Source organism: Linepithema humile, chromosome 5 (genome assembly GCF_040581485.1).
Source record: "Linepithema humile isolate Giens D197 chromosome 5, Lhum_UNIL_v1.0, whole genome shotgun sequence".
NCBI classification, from domain to species: domain Eukaryota; kingdom Metazoa; phylum Arthropoda; class Insecta; order Hymenoptera; family Formicidae; genus Linepithema; species Linepithema humile.
In genome coordinates this window covers 27,417,255-27,442,581 of record NC_090132.1, presented here as the reverse complement: position 1 = coordinate 27,442,581, position 25,327 = coordinate 27,417,255, and the positions used below count along the sequence as shown (strand labels likewise).

Sequence of the window (25,327 nt, the reverse complement as noted above, 5' to 3'; positions counted from 1 at the left end):
AAATGGAGATTAATTGCTAGCTTGTAACTGTGATCTTCATTCGCTTAAAATGTGCTTCCGATAGATTTATTTGCGTAAACTCTTCAAATATTTGTTCTTACGAGCAACTTGATTTCGCCTTCCCAAACTTCATATAACTTAATTTCCTTAGTACAGGAAATTGTTATGCAGATGCGAGCGTCATTAGAAAATTATGTCGAATTGACAAGCAGCGCTGTACGCGTGAGTGATGGATTAACGATTGTACCATGTGTGTTACATCGTGCAACGTAATTTATGTAATGCGAAATATAGCGCGCGAACTGTAAGAAACGTCGAAGAACATAAAGCATTAACGAAGACGTCACGTAAGGACGCAACGATATTTGAATCGCTGATGTAAACGTAAGATCGTGACTGTATTGCAATCCGCAAAATAGGCAAAGGGCAACCGCGTGCACGAGAATTTACAATTTATTTCTGCAACACCCGGTATATTAACCGCTTTCGTGTGAATTGCAGCGTACATAATAATCACGGTCTTTAAATTTCTAAGAGACATCTTTTCAAAAGAGGACACTTTCTTTGAAAATTTGTACCTCTCATTAAAGCGATCTTGCAACTGCATTTTTGAAAACTGTAATGTTTCTTCATTTACTGAACAGCAGGAAGCACAGCGACTGTGTTTCTTATAAAATGTTAAACAGAACAAAAATTATAAATATCTCGCGAGCTCTACAGAGAAATTAGGTTTCATAGTATTTATTAAGGTTCCATTCTCTTTAATTCCGTGAAAATCACAAGTCGCAAAGTAATTTTAAAATCATAACTGAGTTTTAATAAAATGTGGGAACTAATGTACGAATTAGGACACGCTGCTTTGTCGTTAATTCGTTAAAACGTGAGAACAGAAGAAGCGGGAGTTTCGTTTCTTCTTGCATTCTCAGTGTTATCCTCTTACTTCCGGTGTCTCTTACAGCTCGGACGCCGAGTTGGCGACGTTGGCGCTTTTAAGAGAGAGGGAGGAGGTGATTCATCGCGAGCTATTACGCCGTAATGGAGTTTTCCCCGTGAAAAATGGCGCGGCGCAGGTAGGGCGCAGATAGAGGAACAAAATAGTACCGGAGGTCGCGCAATAGAGACAGCGCGAATAAAATTTTCATACCCGACCCGTTACGTTTTACTATCTTTTTTTTTTTGCGTACGGAAAGCGCAAAGTCAGATACGCTGCGCACACCGCGACGTCAACATAAATTCCGGAGACGGAGAAAGACTTTCGGATGCAATGACCAAAAAGATACTCATGAAGAATAAACGTATGAGCTGTCCCGTAAAGATTACGAGAACATCGATGATTGCGAATGTAAAGTGAACGATCGCAGATCTAGCGAAAAGTAGAACGCTTTCGCAAGAAAGCGCTGTTCCAGAGAATTTGGATCCGATGGAAACGATTCTCTATTAAAGGGACGATGAAAAATTTGGGCGCTTTTAATCGATCTTGTGTGATAATTTTTTTCTGCAATAAAATTACGGAAATCGTTTCTACAAACAAAGCGTAACGATGCTTTTCGAGGGTTAAAGATTATGACAATGTTTGGGAGAAAACCCAGTTTTACGAGGATCAGGAAGTACAAAAGTATCCTGCGTAAAATACTGAACATATGCGTATCTCGTAGTGCAAGTTTCTGATGGAAAAGCCATAAGCCTGGAAACTTTTGCTCTTCGCCAAGTTCCCTTGAAGTCGAGCGGAACGTGAAGCGCGGGGTGCTTTGTGAAACTATAAGCTAACTTTCGATTAAAATCTCTGCACGTGGAAATCCGCTTGCCGGAAAAATCCACCGCACTTTTCGTTTTATTACTCGCCAACATTTCAAAAAAAAAAAAAAAAAAAAAAAAAAAAAATCCCCTAACTTTAATTTGTTCATAAAAGTTATAATTATCTTGCAAACATTTAAATAAAAGCTGTTCTACTATTTTTTAAGAAAATATCAGTGCCAATATTCTTTTCTTCGATTAATTATATATCGTAATATTCTCGAGTCACATATAAATATGCATTTAACGAGATGGCCTCATTTTGCAGCGAATGAGATTGCATACGAGGATTGCGATTCTTGTTTGTTTACGTGATGTAAGCGAAACGTCGAAGCACGTAGTACTATTATATCTGTAAACACTAAATATTTGGAGAGAGAATTAAACGCATGCTGATAACTGTTATCTATAAATCGGGCAATAGCTTCGATGCGCCGATCGTGCCGATGCTGCGGAAAATTTTTAAACAATTCGCCGCAACACATTTTTAATGTGGTTTAACGCGCCAATAATGTCAAAACAATACGGTTATATTGGGCAGAATTAATGGTAATTTTCATTTAAAAACAGTTTGATATGCAAAAATAATGAAGAATGATGTAGAAACAGATTTCGCGCATGAGATTTCATATTTGAATAATAGTGACATAATGCATAATTTTGTTTTAAACAATGCATAGTTTATAACTTTAGATAAAAAGAGAGAAAGCAATTTATTTGCAAATATTTCGAACAACATTTATACTAAAGCCGAACAAAATGGCAAATAGCGTTTTTATTTTCGTTGTTGAAAAATGCATGTTCGAATGTACAATGTATTTGTGCTGTCTCATAAAATAAATAAAATTCAAATTTAAACTATTAAATATTGTTAATTGCAAATTAAATCAATAAGCATCTTTTATTCGCAATATTCTACAGTACTGCTTGTTTAAACTTTTATATTTTAAAAATCTCATAACTGCTGGTAAAATAATTAATTATACTGCGTTAAGAAGACGCGGTATCGTTGCTGTGTGAGAATATCGTTATAAATTCAAGCATAAATAAAATATATTGCGTATTATTTAGTAAAATTAGTTAAAAATTAACATAAAATTAATAATATCATTAAAAGAAGTAATCATTAATAAAAGTAAATACAAAAAAATTATTTTAATGTAAATTTTCCATAAAATAATATGTCTGTATATCATCTCCGATGAAACAAATTATATAAGCGTTAAAAAATTAAAACATATTGACATTCAGATAAGTAATGTTTTGACATTATCGTTTAAACTGATAAAAAAGACGATAAAATAAATAAGTTTAAAGATTTTGTTGCCAATTAAACTCAGTATCGAATATTTTTTAGTGAAAGTCGTAATGTTTCGCAAGTATCGGATCTGGGTTTGTGCAAAGAATCTTGAAAGGATCCAGACTTGAGAAAATACGTCACTGCACGATACTTTGCTCACATTCATTTGCGCCACATATACTAATACACACCAATGAGGATATTTCTATTTACGATCTTTCGTGCCAAAAGAAATTTCGAACTTGATCTCCTTAGAAGAAACAATTCGCTCGCGAAGCACATTATCGGCTGACTCCCTCGTCCGTGGCGGTCGGTGAAATTCCACATTGATATTCCTGGCAAGCATCCTATGAATACATTTTTGTTTCCCTCACCGATCGATGAATCGGATCGGCGGACCTTCAACCTGAAGTTTGTATCGAGCACAATGGATTACTTAATCCCGAAAAGGCTACGTTTGCTTAAGCTCGCTCGTCACGTTTATCGAAGTACCGACGTAAGCATTCGTACCCCACGCGCGGATATGCGACGGACGAAATTGTTTCGATTGTGCGAGGTATATAACAGCATCGCGCGATTGCACAATCGATTCATTTATTGAGCATTGTGATAACGTCGCCGATATTATGATTGCAAAGTTTCTGTTGCTCCAAGTCGATATCAAAGCACCTGTTCAGCAGTCGATTGATTCATTACTATCGTTATCTTATTATGCTGTACGTGTATATAGGTTATGTAATGAGCTGCCAATCGAATAAAAATGGTCGTGTCAAGGTCTAGGTCGAAGGACATTTCGAATTATAGAAGAAGTTGCGGTGTAAAGTGCGATGCAATCGCACGACACGTATGATATTGCATTTTAGTATTGCATACGAGCAAATCATATTATACACACGCGCATTTTATTAATGTAAAACGCATATTGTATTTATGCAAAGTGCGCATTGTAATATTAATGTGACGGTAGCGTGAGTAAGTCTGTTATGCAAAGGATGCATTGTATTAATGTGCGGACATTGCTATACAAGAAGAAACAAAAGCAATGAGATTGAGAAAACGAAGACACCAGCATCGCAAGAAAGCGGCAATTGTTAGTCAAATTTAAAGATGATTGTTATTAATAAACATAAAGAGAGATTCATATTAACAAAAATATTTCTATAAATTTTATAAGATAAATAAAAAAGCTATTTTACTATCATAATATAAATACAGATGCAATAAATAGAAATCTTTGCTAAACACATACGTATATTAAAAGTTAATTAACAAAAAATTCTTATTTAAACGACTATAACCGTTTATTATACGCGTTGTAACGTTTACTGTTACAGTTTTTACTTCTTTTTTTATTGACATTCCATATCCGGATATGAAAAAAAAGCAAGAACATTTATTCTGGTTATTATTTATAACTGTATCGCAGTTTTCGGTAGCAAAAAAAAAAATAGAACAACTGCGTGATACAGCGCTTCCGTCTCGTCACGAGAACGGGAGAGGTCATCTGATAGAAACCTAAAGTAGTAAATTGCAAGTTGTACGCTGCTCGGTGCAGCGTGAAAGCAATTCAAATCGCAATGCAGTTCTATGACAACACAATTTAACGTAGGCGCAAACAATTCTATTCCGACAATGCGTAATGTTTTGACAGATTAAAACACTTACACGTAAATCATCATCAAAGATGGTTTATACAAATTTTTTGGAACAAGTTTCGTCATTTAACCAAATTAATTTTAATAACATTAAAGCACAGGTGCGCACCAATAGCATAACACAAACTAATATTTCAAGATCGTCCTGAGCACGTATAAATATTTCGCGGAATAACTTAACAACATATTTTCTCTCTCTCCTTTCCCCGTTGCTTACTTTTTAACTTCGGCATCGCCGATAATCTAGCAAAATTCGCCGTGCTCGAAGATGCGCCGCGAAACTTTCCTCATTACGCGTAACTATTTGAACCGCCATTATCTTGTTTCAGTATCGCGACCCAAACGTCAAGAACTTTCCTAAACAATTTTCTTTGTGGCGTGGTGAAGGGCACAACTAGCAGAAAAAAAAAAAACACATTGCAGAACGATGCATAATAAAGAGAAATGTATAACAGCGGATTATTCTGATCGGCCGTACTTAACAATTTCCATTTCCCTACCTCCTAACTGAGATTACGTATTCTAGAGGACGCCGTTTTAAAAATAGATCTGCCGTCCCTTCCGGGCACGAGGAAGATAACGCAATATCTACCGCCACGAGGATTTATCGCGGAAAGTACAAAGCTTTCAGGCCGGATGCGCCACGAAACTCCTTAATCGATCCCCTTTTTCCTCTCCTCAATGTCGGCCCGCGTTTTAATGGAGCCGACGAAACGCTTTCCTTCATCGATAATCGAATCACTCGCAAAACGGATGTTCATGAGCACGCCTACGTGTCCTTAATTCGAAAAATCGAGAGCAGAGTAAATGTCGATGACAAAAATTAGACGAGACTACTATCGCAAATGTGTTCTGAATCGCGCGTATGCGATATCTGACGATACGAGAGAAAACGGAAACTCGATTCGCTCGTTAGATTCTTGACAAATAAAATTAGACGGTTTACTTCGAGTTGTATCAATGTAGAATTCAAAACAGAATGTTGCATCTCTCCGAACGGACTTTTCTAGTTTAATTGTTCGGATTGTGTAGACTACAAGAAAGTTTCCCGTCTGAAAAGTTTCCGTCTTTCGACGTGCAAAGTCTGACCGTTGTCGATAAACTGTAAATTGGAAAGCGAATAGACGCGCGTATATTTACAGCAACACAAATCGCCGAATACCGTGCTCTCATGGTAGAAAAGCATACTCGTATGAAACAATTTCTTTAAAAAACAGAACGAAACGCCGTCTCTCCCTCCCCGCGATTGGAAAAATAAAGAAGCTTTAGCGCATAGTCGGCACTTTCGAATTTTTCAATACACGAAATTCCGTTGTTGTAAAAGAAGCGCCCGAAAAGAATCTGATCAGTGGAAAGAATGGAAGTTATTTACTATTACATAACGTTTAAAAAACAGCCTATCATCGCGAATGAGTTCCATTCCACTTCCAATTATTCCGTTACATTTTTTTTTCCTCGTCGTTTTTCATTTACTCGTCGAGAACGAATCGGACAATATCGAACGCTTCTTCACGCGAAAAAAAAAAAATCTCGCGACGCATTTAGTTCCGTAGAGCGTATCGCAGGGGCTGCGCATTGTATAACGCCTCGGCCGAATAATGCAGTTGATTCATCGCGTCGCTGATAAGCCAATTCAATTTCCGAGAGACCGCCGCGGTCCGCAGGTGAAATTAATCGCTGCGTCGCACCTGAAGGACAGCAGCTCGCGACCGTAGTCGAGGGGCCACCTGCGGAGCGCTTCTCAGAGGCGAAATGTCGCCTCGTTGAGGGAAAGGAGGATCTTTCTTCGCGCAAGGACCATGATATTCCAGATACCGTCGTCGCGACTAATTGCAGTGCACCGCCCCAAGGCCTCACGGCAATTAATTATCCGGACGAGCGGGCAATTAAACGCGACAAATCGTCCACATCGTAGCGACACGGTCCCTCCCACGCTTTCCCACCGTCTCCCTGACGATTTGGGTCCGAGTGGAAAGCCGGCGCGGCATTACGCGGCGTAATCCGCGCGACTGTACGGGCGAGAGGTGATTCGCTTTCGTTCAATAATAGCTGTTGAGCATGATAATACGACTCGGCGATAACGATGTTTAATGTACTACGCCGTGTATAATATGGGGCGATTTTACTTGCTCCAAATATAAATCGTATTTTTATTCTGTTGTATTCGGTTTTTTTCATTTCCTATCTGCAAATATTAATGATATAAATAGCGTAAAAATGGAAAAAAACTCGATATTATATCGTTGTGCACAAAAGCATTTCTTTTTTTTCCTTCATACTTTAAATAAGCTAAATGAATAAATCATAATCGCTGACCGTTCAAAAAGCAATTATCGAGTCAACTATCTATCTATAATCTAGATGTATTATTAAATTCTAATGACCGCGGGTTATTGCATCAAGAATATATAATAATTGCCTCATTAATCAATTACCTACCACGTAAATCGATAGAATATAATTACCGAATCATAGCCAGGTAATAGCTCCGATTTTATCACGGCGTTATTGAATCCATCACATCTATTAAAATATCATCGATTATAAAAAATTGTTATTAATATTGCAAATCACACTGACGTTTCGATTTATTTTTATCGGACGTGGAGAAAAATATGATCGACAAAACTATGGGCTGACCTATATTAAAAACGTGAAAAATATACAGTTGAAATCGCTGCGATCGATAATGAGGCCAATTGCTGTTATACTTGTTACATTTTTCTGCTATTCACGGCAGACGTTAATACCACTTTGCGTTATCGACAATTCAATCTTTTCTTTGTAATCTGTTTATCCGTAATCTCGCTAATTCTAAATATAATTTAACGTCAAGTAAACTTTGGAATGCTGATAATCTTTACATCGGTAGTATAAACTACCGCTTACTACTTTCAGAATACTTTTTTTAAACTTTGTTTTAATAAAAAAATAGATTAAAAGTTTTTACGTCCAGCGTAAAATTGTTATTACCTGTTTGCATTTATCACAATGTCATAAAAATAAGTTGTTAACATTGATTTACACTATTTTCAAATGACAGACATTTCACAAGAACAATTCCTATTATTTTAGTTCTCATAAAAAAAAATGCTTTTTAAAAAAATGAATAAAAATATAAAATATTCTTACATTTATAATATAAAATATTTGCGAACACGCAGTCAATAAAAAATTGGAAGAGCAACAACGCGACGGACAAGATTTAATAAAAATGTGGTAAAATGGAATTTAATAATTGGAATCTCGAATAGTAATATACTATTGTTATTTGAAAAACATCAACGTCGGAGTTCAAGCAACTTTTTCCGAAAAAATAAGATCAATGCAACATTTATATAAACATAAATGGAAATTTTTTGTTATATAACAGTCACATATTATTTTACTGATCCGCCTCTATGTTTGCTAGTCGCGATAGGTTAATGCACTTTTCTTATCGTAGATACTCTAAAATTAATCTAAGACTAATCGCGACGGTGAATCTTTAGCATCGGCTTTTTCTGCAACATATCGGCATTATCATTGTAGCAATGGCGAGCTCTCGCAACGACATCCGATTAACCGACGTCGACCCGGCGTCACTTCCGTTATTACGAGCGAATTGCCTCGACCCTCGGGTGCACAGATCCTCCGTGGTTAAACAGCTGACTCGTGTATACAGTATCCACGTTACATACGGGTTTATGGAAACATGCTTGGAAAAGCAGAGGTTCTCAAGCCGGCCGTCCGACTGCATAATAGAAAATCGGCGATATCCGACTGACCCTCTTTCTGAATTTTTTCTCATCTTATTATACCTCTTTCTAAAGATGTAACAAGAAGCAATGGAAAAGTAACGGAGAGCTATTGCATGAATGGTATAAAATTACTTATTTTTGTATTCAAATGCCGTCGCGGTAACAGTTGGAAAATATTTGAGATGATATTCTTGTTCCCATATTCCAGATACGTAATCATGTTATCGGAAGCAATTATGCTATCATCGATCGTGAGAACATTAAGTCAAGGAGTTCGTGGTAGAACAGCTAACTTTATATACGATTTATGCTAATGCTTTCAACGTAAGACGAAATGTTTATGCTGTATTTCATTATGCAATCTTATACGATTGTTCTTGGCATAAAAGACATATTTTAAGACTCCTAATCAAAAGTGCACAGCGTGTAAAACAGTTGAATCCGTCGAGAACGATTATTAAAATTATAGAATACATAACGTAATTAAATACGTAAAAACTTAGAACAAAAATTCGCTTCGCACGTTTATGCAAATGCATTTCCAAAAGAAACATTTTCTTTCAAAATTTGACATCAAGATGTCACACGCATATTTTTTATCGCGTCCATTCTAGACAGATAATTCTTTCTAGACAGAGATTCGACAAATTGCCTTGAGAACAGAACAGCTCGCTCGGTTATTAATACTGTTATCGATCCTCTAACGAACCGCGAACTTCCGATGTGGCTTATTGAGCCGACATGCGGGAAAAACTAATTGAAAACCTAGAGATGTTACACAATACTACACCTAACCGTTTTCAGGTTGGCCATCTTCGCACAATAACGCGCGTTCAAACTCGCATGTTGTTATCGAATGTGAAAGGGGTCAGGCTAATGGTTCGCGGCGAGATGCAGTAATCTATGCGATTCCCGCGCTGGACCACGCCGGTGCACGTTGTACATGCATGTGGTAGTGCATATACAGGGTGTCGCACAAAGTATGCAATGAAAAAAAGATTTCCAAACTCATTTTTGCTAAACATTCAATCGTAATTTAGACGGATTTTAAAAACGGAAACAAGTAATATTATGAGAATTATTTTGGATATTTAACATTTAGAAAGCCAAGCGATTTTCGATTAATATTCGATAAAGTGCAAATAATTCTGGACACACACACACAATAAAATAGCTATAAATATTACATACATAATTATTTTTTCAACATCAACAAAAATGTTTCTCCTATACGAAAAATATATACATATGCATTAGAATATCAAATCTTGTAGCTGCAGTAAAATCCGAGTGCGTTCACCGGTATTTCTAAGAGTTGCTTTTCTTTATATTTTCGTGAAGCAAACGTCAGTCTTAAATTCGCAAAACGTGTATATAAATTTTTCCTATAAATATTATTTATGTACTTCTCATGCCATCCTGTATACATAACGGCGTAGTTGTAATATTGTGCGCAAGAGTACTTACACGCGACGTGTATACACGATCGTATATACCAGAAGGTAAGGTATCTATACGTGCTGTAACTGCCGGGTAATTTACGAATTGTTCGGATGTGGCTGCAAGTGTGCACCCCCTTCCTCCCATCCCCCTTTCCTCGCGCCATTTCCCACTATCTCTCCACTGGTGGCTCGTCATTATAGCCGAGATGCAATGTGCAACTACTCGGCTATACTTGAGAAGAGTTATTTCCGTTTAAAGACCGTATTGCAACTTCGCGTTGCGATAAAACGCACTAACAACTTCGCCGAAATTCAACGTAACTGTAAACAATGACGCGGCGTTTTAACAAATTCGCAAACGCTCTGACAGCGAGGTAACATTCTTCGATGCTTAATGACTATCTCAGAAAATATATCATACATACTTGTTATGCTTTCAATTGGTATCAGTGTGTTTATTATTACATTAATGTATTGATTTATTTGTCATCTACGTAATTACAAAATATAGCGCGTAGAAGATACAAAGTGCGAAATATCTTTTCTCTTTGACATTCGTAGCCATCGTGCAAATTCTTTCGAGAAAAATTCGATAATTTAATTATTAATGAACGACGGACAGGAAGAATTCCTGTCCCGATAAATGGCTTTTCACACTCCCTCGGCAATATCTCTCTCCGAAATTGCTGCGATCAATTTTACTCGCGGGAATTAATCGCCGAGCGTATGAAGTGTCTTGGATAATTTAATTTCTCATTAGACGCGCAACTGTTCTCAAAACGACAGACCGATATACGATATTAATTTCAGAAGGTGCCTTATCGAATAAAGAGCGTGTAGCGGCCAGAACTAAACGCGAAATTACTTCGCGAGCATACTATAATGTAGTGGTCATTTGCGAACACCGAGTTCATTAGATAATTAAAATATTAACTTTGCTATTATATCAGCGACGTTTTTTTTATGTCCGTTAATACAAGAGTTGCGTGTTACTTAATAGGTCAATCCATTTTTAAGTACCCGTAAAATCATCGGTCTCAATGTAATTTTATTAGTGATAAAAAAAATTCTTAAACGTATCAACGCAAACATTAATATTGTGTGATAAACTGTATTTTACTTTATGTTATTAAAATTATTACGAACATCGAAACCATCAGAGCGTAAGCTCGTTAGCTGATTAATTAAACAAAACTAATTTTTAAATTACACAAATGTCTCATTAGTAAAGCTTGCGAAGCCTTCTGCAAATCCGATGATCTGTATTTGATGGTCGTGCATTTAACGTTAAGCATGACAATTCGTAGTTATGATAGCGCTTAGACGAATGTAAACGCATACGAGGCATCACTGCGGCCGAACCGCACCGACAGTTTGGTCTAATTACAGGATAATGATTCGCTATCCCTACCTACATCATAGTCCTATCCATGGTGTAGAGAGAGAAGGAAAATTTAATTAACCACTGTTAGCCCTAATTCACGTTAGCGCAACTAGTCCTATATCTTCCGGCCGACATTTGGCTGCAAACCTGAATTAACGCAACGCCATTATCGAAATTATTGTCCTAAAATTAACAGACGGTAATATATCTCTTTTCGTAAAATTGCGATCCAACAAATCGTCTTGTCTGGACGTAAACAAATTTTAAAGTTAATATTATGTTTGCGTAATAATTCACTTGAGCTAACAGGCACTTTAATCATTCAGCCGCGAGTGACATTCCGCGTTCAAATGCGATAATCCGCGCATAATAACTATAAGTGATAAATATAATTTGAATTCTTTTCGTATTTTCTTGTTATTTGTTTTTTATATTCTACCAACCATATATATATCCTATACAAATTCTAAATAAATAATATTTACCGACAAAGGTCGTTCGCGGCTGAAAGATTAAAAAAAAAAATTATTTCTGATTTGTGTAATAATTTTACGACACGTTATCGCGTCTGAGAGACGATTTATACAAAATACGACGCCAAAAATATATTTTCTACTAAATAAACTAATACGTGTATATTATTACACATATGTGTATATCTTTCGTGGCGTCGCTTCATTGACGCCGTTTGGCCCGGGCCAACGAATCACCATTCACAGTCTTTCCTTGATGACGGAGATAACTTTGAACCGCTGCATAAAGAGGGTCGTGGTTTCAGTTCACGCTTTGGTTAGAACTCGGTTAACATTACAATATTCTTTCTAATATTCTTTTACATAAATTTTCATCGAAGATACATGTACCCGTCTGAAATACGTCACGTTATAAATTATTCAATATTATGATCGGCGCAAGCCCCATCAAGCTCTTGCCTACGGACGTCGGTTTTACAATGGGAACATATCCGAAAGCATCAGATATAAGAGGCGTATGGCGCAGGAGGAAAAATACAACAAGCGTGCGCTCGCTTCTTCCCCGAGGATTTAGTGCACGGACGAAAGAGAGTTAAAACGTTTGTTACTTGTGATTAATGGTGGCGCGCACCGCGGTCGTTAGGATCCGCTTCCGTTCTTTTTGTTAACACTTGGCCTCGCGGTTCCGCCCGCTCCTATCTGATTTCTTTGCGCGTAAACGCTTACACTTGATATATAACTGCTATTTTGTTGCATGCTATCACACCCCGCGGCCGCCCGCTTTTTATTATTATTACGCCATGTTAAATAACCTTTGCCGTGCGTCCGATTCGAGACATGTCCGAGGCGCCGCTTCGAAAATATCGAAGATCGCAAAAAAAAAAGAAAAAAAAAATACAATATGTTAATTTACGCTAGAATTCACTTTCAATAAAAATGTCAAGAGAACTCCAATTTTTAATATCTGACGAGATAAATACATTCGCGTATTTACATATTATATTTATATTTCATAAATATTAAGATACTTTTTTGACTGCACGTTTATTGAAAAATTGACTAATACAGAATGTCTAAAAAGATATTGATTAAGAGAATTAAAATTTATTGCTACGATCACAGTAATAAATGTAGTGTGAGATCAGAGACAGTAATAGTTAATGTTACCTTCGGATAATGCCATTGCGCAATATGTATACAGCACGACGTATGGCACGGAACACCATTAATAGCTTTAACAGGACACTAACAGCTCATTTTCCACGCTACGATAAGTGTGTAAACGCGCGACGGGGAGATCGATCCGAAGGCTCTTACTGCGTAACTTCCGCGAAACGTCCTCGGAACGAGGCTCTCCGAACAACCGGCTATAATCGATGATACGCTACCGAGGAGACACAAACCCGGTAAGCAATAATCTCGCTAATATTAACTATGTATGACATTCAAATTCTAACTGTTACGAATGTCTATGAATATTTAACGATTATGACATAAAATGGAAAGATTTGGAAAATATGCGATGCTGCAACAGCATTGGAAAGAAATTACTAGAAAAGTTATGCAATACATTTCGAATAAAATCAATAAAGTGCCATGTTCTGTGTAAAATCAACTGTGAATCACCATGTGTATGCCGATTTTTATTTTACATTTTTGTTACCTTGTTCGTTGGACATGTAATTTAATGCATTAGCGTGTACGAAATATGCCATTGCAAAAAAAAGTGAAAAGAAATGAAAAGCAAAGCGAAAAATTTAATTCAGTAGAGTTCTAATAACGTTTTCGATTGGAACGGTTTGAATCACTCCGAGAGCAATTAAATCCAATTTTCATGAGGTCCAATTCCATTCGAAATGTATCTGAATTCAAGATTCCGAATTAAAATCTAAAATTTAAACTAAAATGATTGATCAAAGGTATTCATTAATCTCTCATTATATTTATGTCAAATTTATTTTTAATCAAACGTGAATTTATAATAATTGGTTCAATACTAGCCGTTCAGGTCGTTCCAATATAAAATATTCATTGTATTCTCGAGTTACGTGTGATGTTATCAAACGTACGCTCGATATTGCCAAGATTTCGCAACTTGCTTGAAAAATGTTGATGTTACATGATACGCCATACAAACTTTCGAGCAGATTTGTTGACCGTCATTAAAAAAGTTTGGTTATCACTGTTCTACATTACAGAAGCCCATCACGTGTAACAGGAACAAATAAAAAACCGAAAATTCAGAAGCAGTGAAATTAGAGGTATCAAATATTGCGAGTGACTGCAGAATACGTGAGTAATAAGCTTACTACACAATCGACAAATGAGCTGTATTTTAACGCGAATGAAATACGATCTTATTGTAGTGTATTAAATGTGATCTCATTATGATGCTGGTTGATTTTCAGAATTACTCATCGTGCGAGTAACGTTCAATTCGACTTGTATCACGATTACGAATCGTTCCTACGTAGGTATATTTCAAATACACGTTTCAAAATAATGTATATATAAACTCGCACACAGCTGTACAATGTATAAAAATTCTGATAACATGTTATCGTAGGAATCTGCGATATTAAATGTCACGGCGTATGTCACGGAGTATTCAATGTCGCGGTGTAATAGAATTCAAAAGGCATTCGAAAAACATTCATCATTTGCCCATTATATTCATGACATTCCGACGTTATAGGATTTTAATGTTTTTGCCATGACACCGTACTCAATTTTCACAGTAATTTGTGTCATAATGTTGGATATTCATGATTCATGATAGCTAACATTATGGAACAGTCTCACTTACAAACGAGTTTTTAGTAGGTGCATATTAAACTTGTGATGACGAAGCAGATTGAGCAGTTGAAAAAGAAAGGTGCTGAGTAATTTGTATTGTCAAATGTAACATTAACATATTATCGTGAATAAAAATTCTGATGACATTCGAAAATTTAACCAATGCCGTATAAAGATGTTTTTGATAAATAAAAACAGGAATAACGTTTATATAACATTCAACAAATGTGTAAATATAATCACAAAAATATAGCTTTTAATATGCTGAGAAAAGTCGAAAAATAAAGGGACTTTTTTCATTCCAAAATTAATTCAAAATATCCATTTACTTTCCTTCGTAATTAAGAACTATTGTTACTGAAATCGTAAATAGAAAAATTAAAATAATATTATTACAGTCGATATATCAAATGTGTTTGTTTTTTGTTCATAACTATTAATAATCAGCTTGCTCCGATTTGTAATAGTTTCTAAATTGCTTAATATTAACGTAAGCAATTCCTCATATCGCATTGTCATTTGATGTTAGGGAAGATTACAAAATTTCTGTCGTATTACACATGTGGATGATGACGAAGCTTGCGGCAAGAAAGCTTCTGATTAATTATACACAGCAAAGCTCACAGGCCTTCAACCGAGAGTACGGAGTAATTAGTCATGAGTGTCAGGTACATGCGTTACGTTTAAGGAAAGAAACCTTGGATATATCGCGAATCACAGGCGAACTCAATTCGCAATAGATCCTTGACAAAAAGTGGCTTTCGAATTTCGATTCTTAATAATATATCAATTTATAGAACCGCGAAATATATTTTAAAGTTTTCATCATGAGCATGAATATAAATATCCAACACTTTTATAACATATTTTTATAATATTTTTTAAGCATATTTAACATTTTTCAGTAAAGAAGCAAAGGCTGAAAAATCTCAGCTAGTTTTGAAAGAGAATAACATGTCATTAAAAGGTTTAAAAGGTAAATTAACGCGCCGCTAACTATGAACATTTCCGATAAAATCGCATACAGTGAGAGCTCGAAAATATGCGAGCTCGCGCGCTCAAAGTCCGCAGACACATTGCGCGATAGCGTCGCTGTTAATAACAGAGCAATTCATTAGAGTTTACCACCCGCCGTTTCATGAATTTGCCGATAAATTCTCATTAGCACTCCGAGAGAGCTCGGAATCCGCGTGTAAGTACGTTGCCGCGATCGCGCAGAGATAAATAAACTCGATGGCGATGACGCCGCGATCGGCATTGCCTATTGGCTCCGGTGGAAGCTAGGAGATTAACACTTCGCCGATTTTATGGATACTGACGCTCTTATGTAAGAAGTGATAAAAAGACACTAACGACATTACGATAGAAGGACACTGCAATATCCGCGGTGTGAATTCAGCGAAATATTAAATAATAATAATACGCGTAAAACGGTTTAGAAGATTTCCACTACTCGACTTAAATACAGCGCGAATTATCTGAACGATAAAGAAACGTCAATTAAATGCTATTTATTGTTGTAATAATTGAATTAATGCAGCTGTTGACATGCGGCTTTTTTTAGACTCATATACTTATTAAGTTCTAATATTATCCCAACAATCGCGCTGCGCAATAAGGCGTAATGAATTATTTAACTTTTTCATGAAAAAATCCAGTTTTCTTTCTGTAAGATAGAATTATAATCGTATGTAATAATTGTTTGTTCTGCGATTGCATCGTTTTGTGTTATTGGCAAACAAAGGTTTGTGCCAATTTCTGGAAGCACAATGTACGACGATAAAACTGTACATTTAAAATTAGATCAATTTTCGAGAGAACGCACAATGTATCGGGTCAAAAGAAAAGCGAGCTTTTTTATCAGAAAAATTTTTATCGCCAGACTGCTGTAGGAGATCGAAAAATGTATAGCCAGAGAGAAAAGCGTTTTTCAATAGCGGTATTGTCAAAACTATTCGCTTATTCGATCTATTATAACCAAATTTTCACGCAGAACAGCGTATAAAATTAATTTAAAATCAGCGCGTATTAATATTGAACCAAAGTTTCGCGAATGTACACTCATATGAAAATGCATTGTAAAACAATTCACTTAATAATTAAAGAAAATTACATTATAAATTATCGCAATAATTGAAGACAGCTTGTCTTAAAATTAAATCATTACAATCATATCTAAGCTAGTTAAATTATGCACATCTTTTCGGACATATTCACGATTATCTCATACAAAAATACAGACTATAAAAATTGACAGAATAAAATAACTGTATAAGATAATCATTATTATAATTTTAAAAGTTTATTTTAAAATTAAATTATCAATATATTATATAAATCACCAAACTAGTTAAAGTTTTAAATTTTAAAACGTTTCTCTGAATATATTGATATCTACCGACGAATTTTTATATATTTTTTTCGAACGTCAATGATTAACATTTCGTATATTATCATTAGAAATCTATTCTTCAATTATGTGGATGTAATTAAATTTCAATTTAATTGTTTAATCATAAATAGTAGCATTTTCATGATGCGTGCATACACTGCCGAGTAAAATCACTCACCCTAGTCCGCCGATACAGTCCTAAGTAAAACCCGTGTAGCCTTCTCGAGAGAATTCCGCAATTATTATTATAAAAAAGTTAGATAGAGTTTCACTTTATCGCATACGCGCCAACAACAGTTCTTCACGAGTCTACCGCCATGTATTCGCGAGCACTCCCTATTCTAAAAAGTCCCACTGCCTGTCACACAAACGACCCTTTGTACTCGCGCGAACGCAGTCTCTCACATCCGAACGGTCAAAGAAACGTCACGCACGTCGGACACGCCGAACTCGCGCCGGACCAGGAAAACGCGCACACGGGAACAGGCGCCATAGCTTTCGCTGATAAAACGGCCGGCCGGCCGATGGCCTCCCTCACTTCGCTCGTTTTCTTCTTCTCTCACTCTCCTTTCCACGAGAGCCGACTCTCGTTCTCTCGGTTCGGTCGTTCCTGCGCACTGTCACAGGTCGGCCACGTGACGACGAATCCACCTTGGCCACCGAGAGAAGGAGACTACGCGCGATGTACGGAGCAAAACGCGGCACCGTGAACTGAATTCGGCGGTGGCGGAGGCTACGCTCGAAGCCCGTTGACTACACGCGGACGCGCGGGCGGGGTGGCCGGGCATCGTGCGGCGTCGCTCCGCACCGCGCCACCCGCGGCACCGCCACAATATCCGCGACGTGAAAACTTATCCGCAGACTCGCTCAGCTCGCAGCTACCATTGTTTATCGCGGATAAGCTCTTTCGTTCACGTGCGAGCGACAGAGTATTTCTAAATCGTAATTATATTCGATTGGAAATATGGAAATTACGAAGGCACTTAAACCAAAAGAGCTCCGAAATATAGAACAGCACGAAATGTAAACGAATTAATGCAAATTTTTATAGCGTTTCCTTAATTTTGAATACTTTTTGTAATTAAGATTTCTGAATTAAAACAAAAATATTAATTTAAAATTTAGATAGAATTATTATGAACATAAAGTAAAAGTAAAAACATTGTAATCATATTGAGTAGTTACTCAAAAGATTCACGTCAACTGGAATAATTTTCTGAATTACGAAAAATGAGAGATTTTGCCATCAAATTCTCAACAACTATCTATAGACATTAACCAAAAACTGGAATAAACTTTTTTACTTTTTCTTAATTGTAAAAAGAAGTGAAAAGTAGAACAGTAACGCGATTACGCGCTGTTCATGATGCCTTTAGTCGAGTTATGTAAAAGTATGCAAGATATGATAAAAATAGATTTATGACAATCGAGCAGATGTGCGATCGCGCATATCAACAGAAATTATCATATTTTACGAGCCATGCTCATGTTTTGTTTCTAAATTCGTAGTGTGGCAAAAACCAAAACACGTTTTTTATCGAAAAATCGATTCAGTATTTATGCAGTTGCATTTATGAACGCTTTTTTATGTGGGCATATATGTGGCCGCGTGTAAAAAATCGAAATAGGTGATCAAAAGATTTTTCTGCCGCGAGATTAAATTGAATAACACATATATCAATAAAAGAACAATGCAAAATAAATTGAAAAAAAATCATGATAAAGTCAGACGCATATCCTAGCAAGAACCAGAGATGTTTTCGTTATCCTCGTAGAAACTTCCCCGCGGGCTCGCTTGGTCGAGCATGGTTGTTTATCGATATAAAATCGATACGATATATACATGTACATATATATAGATGTGCACAACCCGGCCGCACCTGCACCGGCTCGATCGAAAGAACAGGGCTATTTCGGGGATAAAAGAACCACTTACTGCGATGCGATCGTGGCTAAATTCCGGAGGACATACGAAGAACCATAAGACCGAATGATGTTTGCAACCAAATAATAAATTACGTAAAGATATTACAAAATGTTTACAGTGAAACAAATAAATGTCAATAAATAATGTCATTAAAATTTTTTTAAATAAGCAAAAAATTATGACGCAAAGAAAATAAAATTAACAAAAATGTTTTTAATATATGTAGATTTTATATTAACGTAAAAAATAAATTCAATAAGGCAATAAAAATATTGAGATAATGTTGCGTTTACATTTGTATAATTATTTAAATTACAAAACTTTCAATTCAAGATTTTTTATATGGTTGTATGTTTGTTTTCAAATTTTATTTAATTTAAATATATAAAAAGCAAATACAACATCGAACATGTCCAAATTTAGGTCTTTCGTAATATGTTTATTAAAAAACACAAGAGTGTTATTCAAGAGATTGTATCGAAAATATAAATTAAGTCTTTCGAATCGATAAATATAATTATAGATGCAAGAAATGTTGCACCTAATATCGGTTAATTTTCTACATTAAAATGCAACAAGCACTGGGGTAAATTGAGAAGCTAATTCGTTTGTTTCGCCGTTAATTCGCCGCATCGAAATCCAGTAATCCAAAGTTAAAGCCACTACGTGGCCTATTCGCAGAGATGGGATTAAGTGAAACGAATCGATGCATTGCGCGCGGTTTAATCACCACGAAATCGCGCGTTTCACAGACTTCCCAAGCGATAAACGCTGACAAAATCAGTGTACAGATTTGCGTAGAATCCTTCCTGACCAAATTCCACAGTATATCAAAAATTGAGACAAATATTTGCGAAAAAGAGTTCGAGCACCGCCCGAAAATCTGTATTTTTTTACTTCTGATTTAGTTTTGAGCACACAGTATTTTAAAGTGAAGTTGGAAAATCGAAAACGCAATTTCCACGGCAATGGAAATTCTAAAATATAATTCGCGCGTAACGACTATGATAATATTCTCACCCATTCTAAAGTTTAACTTACTTACGACCTAGTATATCTACATTAATCCTCGTTTCACATGACAAAACTTGGAACTAATTATAAACCAACAGTGCTAAACAGACGTTTCCCCGTGTGGAATAGCATCTTGCTAAGCTAAGTCTTTCGAGTCGATAACAAAAGTTCAATACAGGATTTATAAGTCCTACGGCAATTTTGTTGAGAAATAAGCAACTGGCGAATTGAAGCGGTATATGTTCCACGCGATAAAACCAAAGGTTCTTGGCCCTCGTTTGCACCGTTAAGTCAGCCTAACCGACCAGTTTCGAGGCTGCGTGGAGTTGCGCAGCCGTGAGTTGAAGACACGCAGAATAAACGCAATTAATTCGATCGCGAGTTCACGCACACGTAAACGCCGCTGATCCTCCAGCTTTGTAAACAAACATTGAATTTACATGCTCGCCGGAGCAAGTCGCCGGAAGCGTAATCCGCGTAACATGTTGGAAAAAAAAAAAAGCGCGCGTACGTGATGCAGCCTCGGCGTGCATAAAACGGACGGTTTATTTAACGCGGCGCAGCGATTACGACACACAGCACATTCGGCCTTAATGCTGCGCTGATATTGAATTCACGGCATTTTTCAGGGTCGTAAACTTTTTAACGACCGTCCATCAGAGGACGCTATTTAAAACAGCGAAGCCGCGATTAGGCGGATGACATTTATGCCACAAATATATGTCCTAGCTATCATGAACTTTGCTGGACTATGCATATGTTGTCACGGTTGGCAACAATCGTTTTTCTAGGTTGCCGGATGAAATCTGCGATGGATAAATGCCAAGCTACGCAGATGGGATTAGAGACGGGGCATTTATTAAATGATTATTTGTATCAGATGCGATAAATCTTTATTCGTACTAGATACGTCAAATGTTAGCGAGCAAAAGCGTGTTGTGAAATAAGTGTCACCTTAAGTCACATCTACAGCGCGACAATGCATACTGCGAGTACGTGTTCCCGTGTGACATAATACGATATTGGCTCGAAATTTTTTACATTTTCAAGTCACGTTTTTGTTAAACGTTTTTGCTGACTGTTGAACCGTTGGAAAGACAAAAAAAGTTTCTTGCACCTTTGCGAAGACGACCTCTTCGCGATTATGCTATGTAAAACGTGTCCTATATCGCACATTACGTAAAAAGATCTCGCGTAGTTCATTAATGAAAACTATATCGGGTTTCTAACGAGAGTGCTCTACATCGAATTTATATTTTCCTAACGAGCGGCTTGAAACTTACGCTCGCATGTTGAACGCAGCCATGAAGATGAGATGTAATCTTTCTAACAAGAGTAGAGTCGAGATTACATTGTTTACCGTCTATTATTATAAAATGTTTTGCTTGCGCAAAGAAAAGAAAACATTAGCTATCAAGACAAAAATAACAAAGTTGACTCAAGTTGATTTTTGTGTAACAAATTTGCTAAATTGTTATTTTTTTATATTTCTCATTGTCAGTGTAAAGTTTTCTTGTTGATAAAAAATAAAAATTGTCTATTAATTTAAAATTAATTATGCAGATATATTAAGATAGTAGTGCAATTGATATTTCAATGTACATACTTCTTGAGTATTACTTGCTTCCTGTGAAAAGATTTTATTTAGGTTCTACTGAATGATTTAATCGTTTTCGGTCAGAAATTTCGGTACAATTATTCATTTGTTTTTATTCATAGGATAAATCGTAATAACGAACGACATTGTTGTTAATGGGATACTGACAAAAGATACTTGGCAGCCAAGGTCTTGCAGCAATGAAAATTAATGTTGCATTCACCAGGATGGCTAGCATCAACTATTACGAGGCCGTACGCGACTACTTTACGATCGTGAGATCGTCGGTAGTCGGCCGGCTGATAATGTGCGAGTATCGATAGGCACCTTTGACTTTTATATTTTCCAATAAATATAAACGGATGCCTGTCATTGAAAGTTCATACAGAAGATCATTCATGATTTATACGAGCTGTTGATATTATCTTTAAGTTTTAATTCTGGGTTTAAATTGTTTAATTACACAAGCTGATAAGCGCAAAAAATATTGTGTAAAATGATTTTTATTCATTATCTAACATTTCATTTTTAACTCATATTCTTTTGTAGGAAAAATATATAAAAATTTTAATTTTCAAATAAATAACTTTTATATATCACGAGACAACAATAAAAGTTGTCTAAAATTTAAGCACGGTAAAAGAAATTATTTTAATATAATATTTCATAATTTCTAAATAAATAATGGAAAGATAAAATACTCGTATTTATCACACATCAAATATCATGAAAAAGATGTTCGAATCATTTATTAAAAATGAATCGAGATGTATTTGTATAATCTACATATGTTAGTAAATATACATTTTGGAATTCGACTCTCGTGATCGCGATTTCAGCAAGCACGTATCAGTCTGAAAGTTCTCAAAAGACGAACGCGCAGGGAGTACTTCAAGCTATCGGGAATATAAAGTATGTCGGCCTGTATTCGTGATCGACCTTTCCGTATCAAGCGTGCAGATATTTTTAAAACCGGTTTAAGTTTGTACCACTCAGAGGCACGCTCGGTGCTGTTTTCAACAGTGTTCTAGCTGTACGCATTTCGACGCTAAATTAATAAGAATTGACAGATCAGCTTATATGTCTTGTAAGATTAAAAATAAACGTTAAAAGATAATCATATTTCATATTACGATAGATGCATCATAATGTAAGTGACGCTATGTTATTGCATGATTATCTGCAATTAAATGTCTATAAATAGGAAATTTAATTTATATAAACAGAAATTACGTACAATACATTCAAAATTTTTATCTAAAAATAAATATTTACATAGTTTGATATATATATATATATATATATATATATATATATATATATATATATATACTGCATATTTTCTATAAATAATTCCGTTTTCTTCGTCCGTCGAAAGAATACAACTCGGAATAAAAGCACAATTAAAAATGCTCAATGTAAAAATTAATTGATCAGACATTCAACACGCCTTAATTAAAAGGAAAGAAAGGTCTTAAAACAATTTCGGGGCTTCTCCGATCGCGTAGCACTCGCCCGACACTCGACCAGGGTAAATGAACTGTGAAGTGTCATCGAGACTTGTGTGGCGCGGTATAGTCGTAAACGACAAGTGTGCAGACATGTATGAATATACGAGCCGCGACTGTTCTATCGCTTTGTAACGTATGCAGAGCTTGTTGGCTCTAGTTACCTTACTTCGCGCACCTTTACGTGAACATAAATTCTAACAAAGTGGTCATAACTCGTGCCATTGCAGCGGATGATAACTACTCTTAGACTAGTTAGAAATTTCGACATACAAATTTTAATTGTACGTGTCATTGAAATTATATGCGTATTTAAATAACAAATGAATAATTACACTCACCGGCTATGTTATCGCAGTTTGCTGTATCTGCTATGGATTCCACTTTAAACTGCTCCGCATCGACTCCATCGGAGAATTAATGTGAATACCGAAAATCCACACGTATTTACACACACTACCGAACAAAAATCAATTCGCGTATTTCGAAAGAGCACCAAAATCACGAATTCGCGTCGCGAGTTTGCCAAATCGCGGTTAGGTTAGGTTAGGGTTATATGTACGATACGAGATTATCGTACGAGAATAATAATGATATTATCAATTATTATTATCGTATTCACATTCAATACGAAGGATATTATAGACACGTACACAGCAATAACTTAATTTTATTCAGTTTAATTCCGACGAATTGTTTTCCGACGAATTTTAATTCCGACGAAATGCAATATCTAATGAAAAATATACCGTGTTCTAATCTTTGTAAGCAAATATAATTATTTTCGACATGTCTTTCGAGCTTCGTATGTATGTATTATTGAAATCTGTGATTACCAAGAATCGCCCGCAATCCACGCAACGCCAATGACTGACGAGACGCCGTTAAACGTGAACGTTCGCGACAGGTAATACGTTTCGGCGATTGACCGTCACTTTAATCGGCACTGCTGACTAAAATTCGCCCTCATTATGGATTTTTAATAATAAAATACACAATTAAACGCGGAACACGTTCGCACTGTACGTTTCGAGCCGAAAACAAAAAAAAAAAGAGTACAAAAGTGTCATGGCCGTTACAGCATCGAAATATTTAGACTAGATGGAGCGCAAATAGGTACACGATTCACTTCGCGGTTTCGCGTGAAGTTGGCGCGAGACCGTATTTCTTGATCGATATCGTATATTACAAGTGGCGGGAATTATTGTATTAAATTAAATGTTTTATACATGTCTTTCAATAATTGACAATATTTTATTGAATGTTCTTTGTAAGAATTTAGGTAAATAATAATATACGAATATTAAAAATTAATATATAAAAACGTAACAAAGAGAAACAATTCGTATTCAAATTTCAGATTGGTATGTACGTTTTATTTGAATAACCATAATGCAAATACGAATAAAATGTTCAAAAATTCACGAAATATTACATTACATGAATAATAATATATGAATAATTATACAATATGCTTGTTTTAAATTTTTCTTCTAAAAATTATATTTTTCTCCATTTTTAAATTTTATATTAATTTGTGAATATTTTTCTTTAATTTAAAACGTAAATTGTGATTTTTGAAAATAAAATGTGTTTTGATTTTCTTTCAATAATAAATGTAATTAAATGCGAGTTTCTAGTTGATCGATTCTTTGATAGAAATGATGCAGACTAATTTAAGGCGGAATCTGTAGCAGATGAAGCAAACTGCAATATTCTAGCTGGTAAGTATAGATTACTTGTTCATTATTTAACTATATATAGATAAGTAAAATTCATATACACACACACATCTAATAGTAATACTGTTTGTCAAGTCAAAAATTATGACAATTGAAATTTAGATAGAAAAATTAATATTATTACGAGGCAACTATTTCTACATCATTTTGTAAAGTAAAATTAAATTATATTTCGAATCGTATTATTATCATAATTTCATATACATAATTTATATTTGACCGAAAACTGATATGAATCAGAAATGAGACTGCCGAATGATATGAAAATGATACGAATTTATATCCATTTATGAATACAGAGTCAAGCGAAATTGAAAAACGAGGCAATATGGAAATTGATTGTGACAAGTATATCACGAAGTGTATTTCACTTTTCTTAGCATGCAATCGCACAATAACATCAGGTTGGTCAAGGTAAATGTGGTTGTTTATTGATTAAATTTAAATTAGCTCGACACGAATTGGTATCCTTAGAAATTCTACAGCTTTCGTTTCAAAGAAGCGATCGATGCACTACGAAAATTGACCATGCATTCATTAAACGGCGGGGAAGCTACTTGATT

General features: G+C 35.6%; 2 long non-coding RNA genes across 2 annotated transcripts; one reads left to right on the top strand and one right to left on the bottom strand.

The window, feature by feature from the left end:
• Positions 1–420: 420 nt before the first annotated feature.
• On the bottom strand, positions 421–22,834 carry LOC137000249 (uncharacterized). Its single transcript, XR_010890535.1, has 2 exons — positions 17,155–22,834; positions 421–10,252 (listed from the first exon to the last, which is right to left on the bottom strand). It is a non-coding gene; the product is annotated as an uncharacterized lncRNA (long non-coding RNA).
• LOC137000247 (uncharacterized) lies at positions 12,944–14,524 on the top strand. Its single transcript, XR_010890533.1, has 4 exons — positions 12,944–13,194; positions 13,987–14,080; positions 14,197–14,258; positions 14,355–14,524. It is a non-coding gene; the product is annotated as an uncharacterized lncRNA (long non-coding RNA).
• Positions 22,835–25,327: the final 2,493 nt, after the last annotated feature.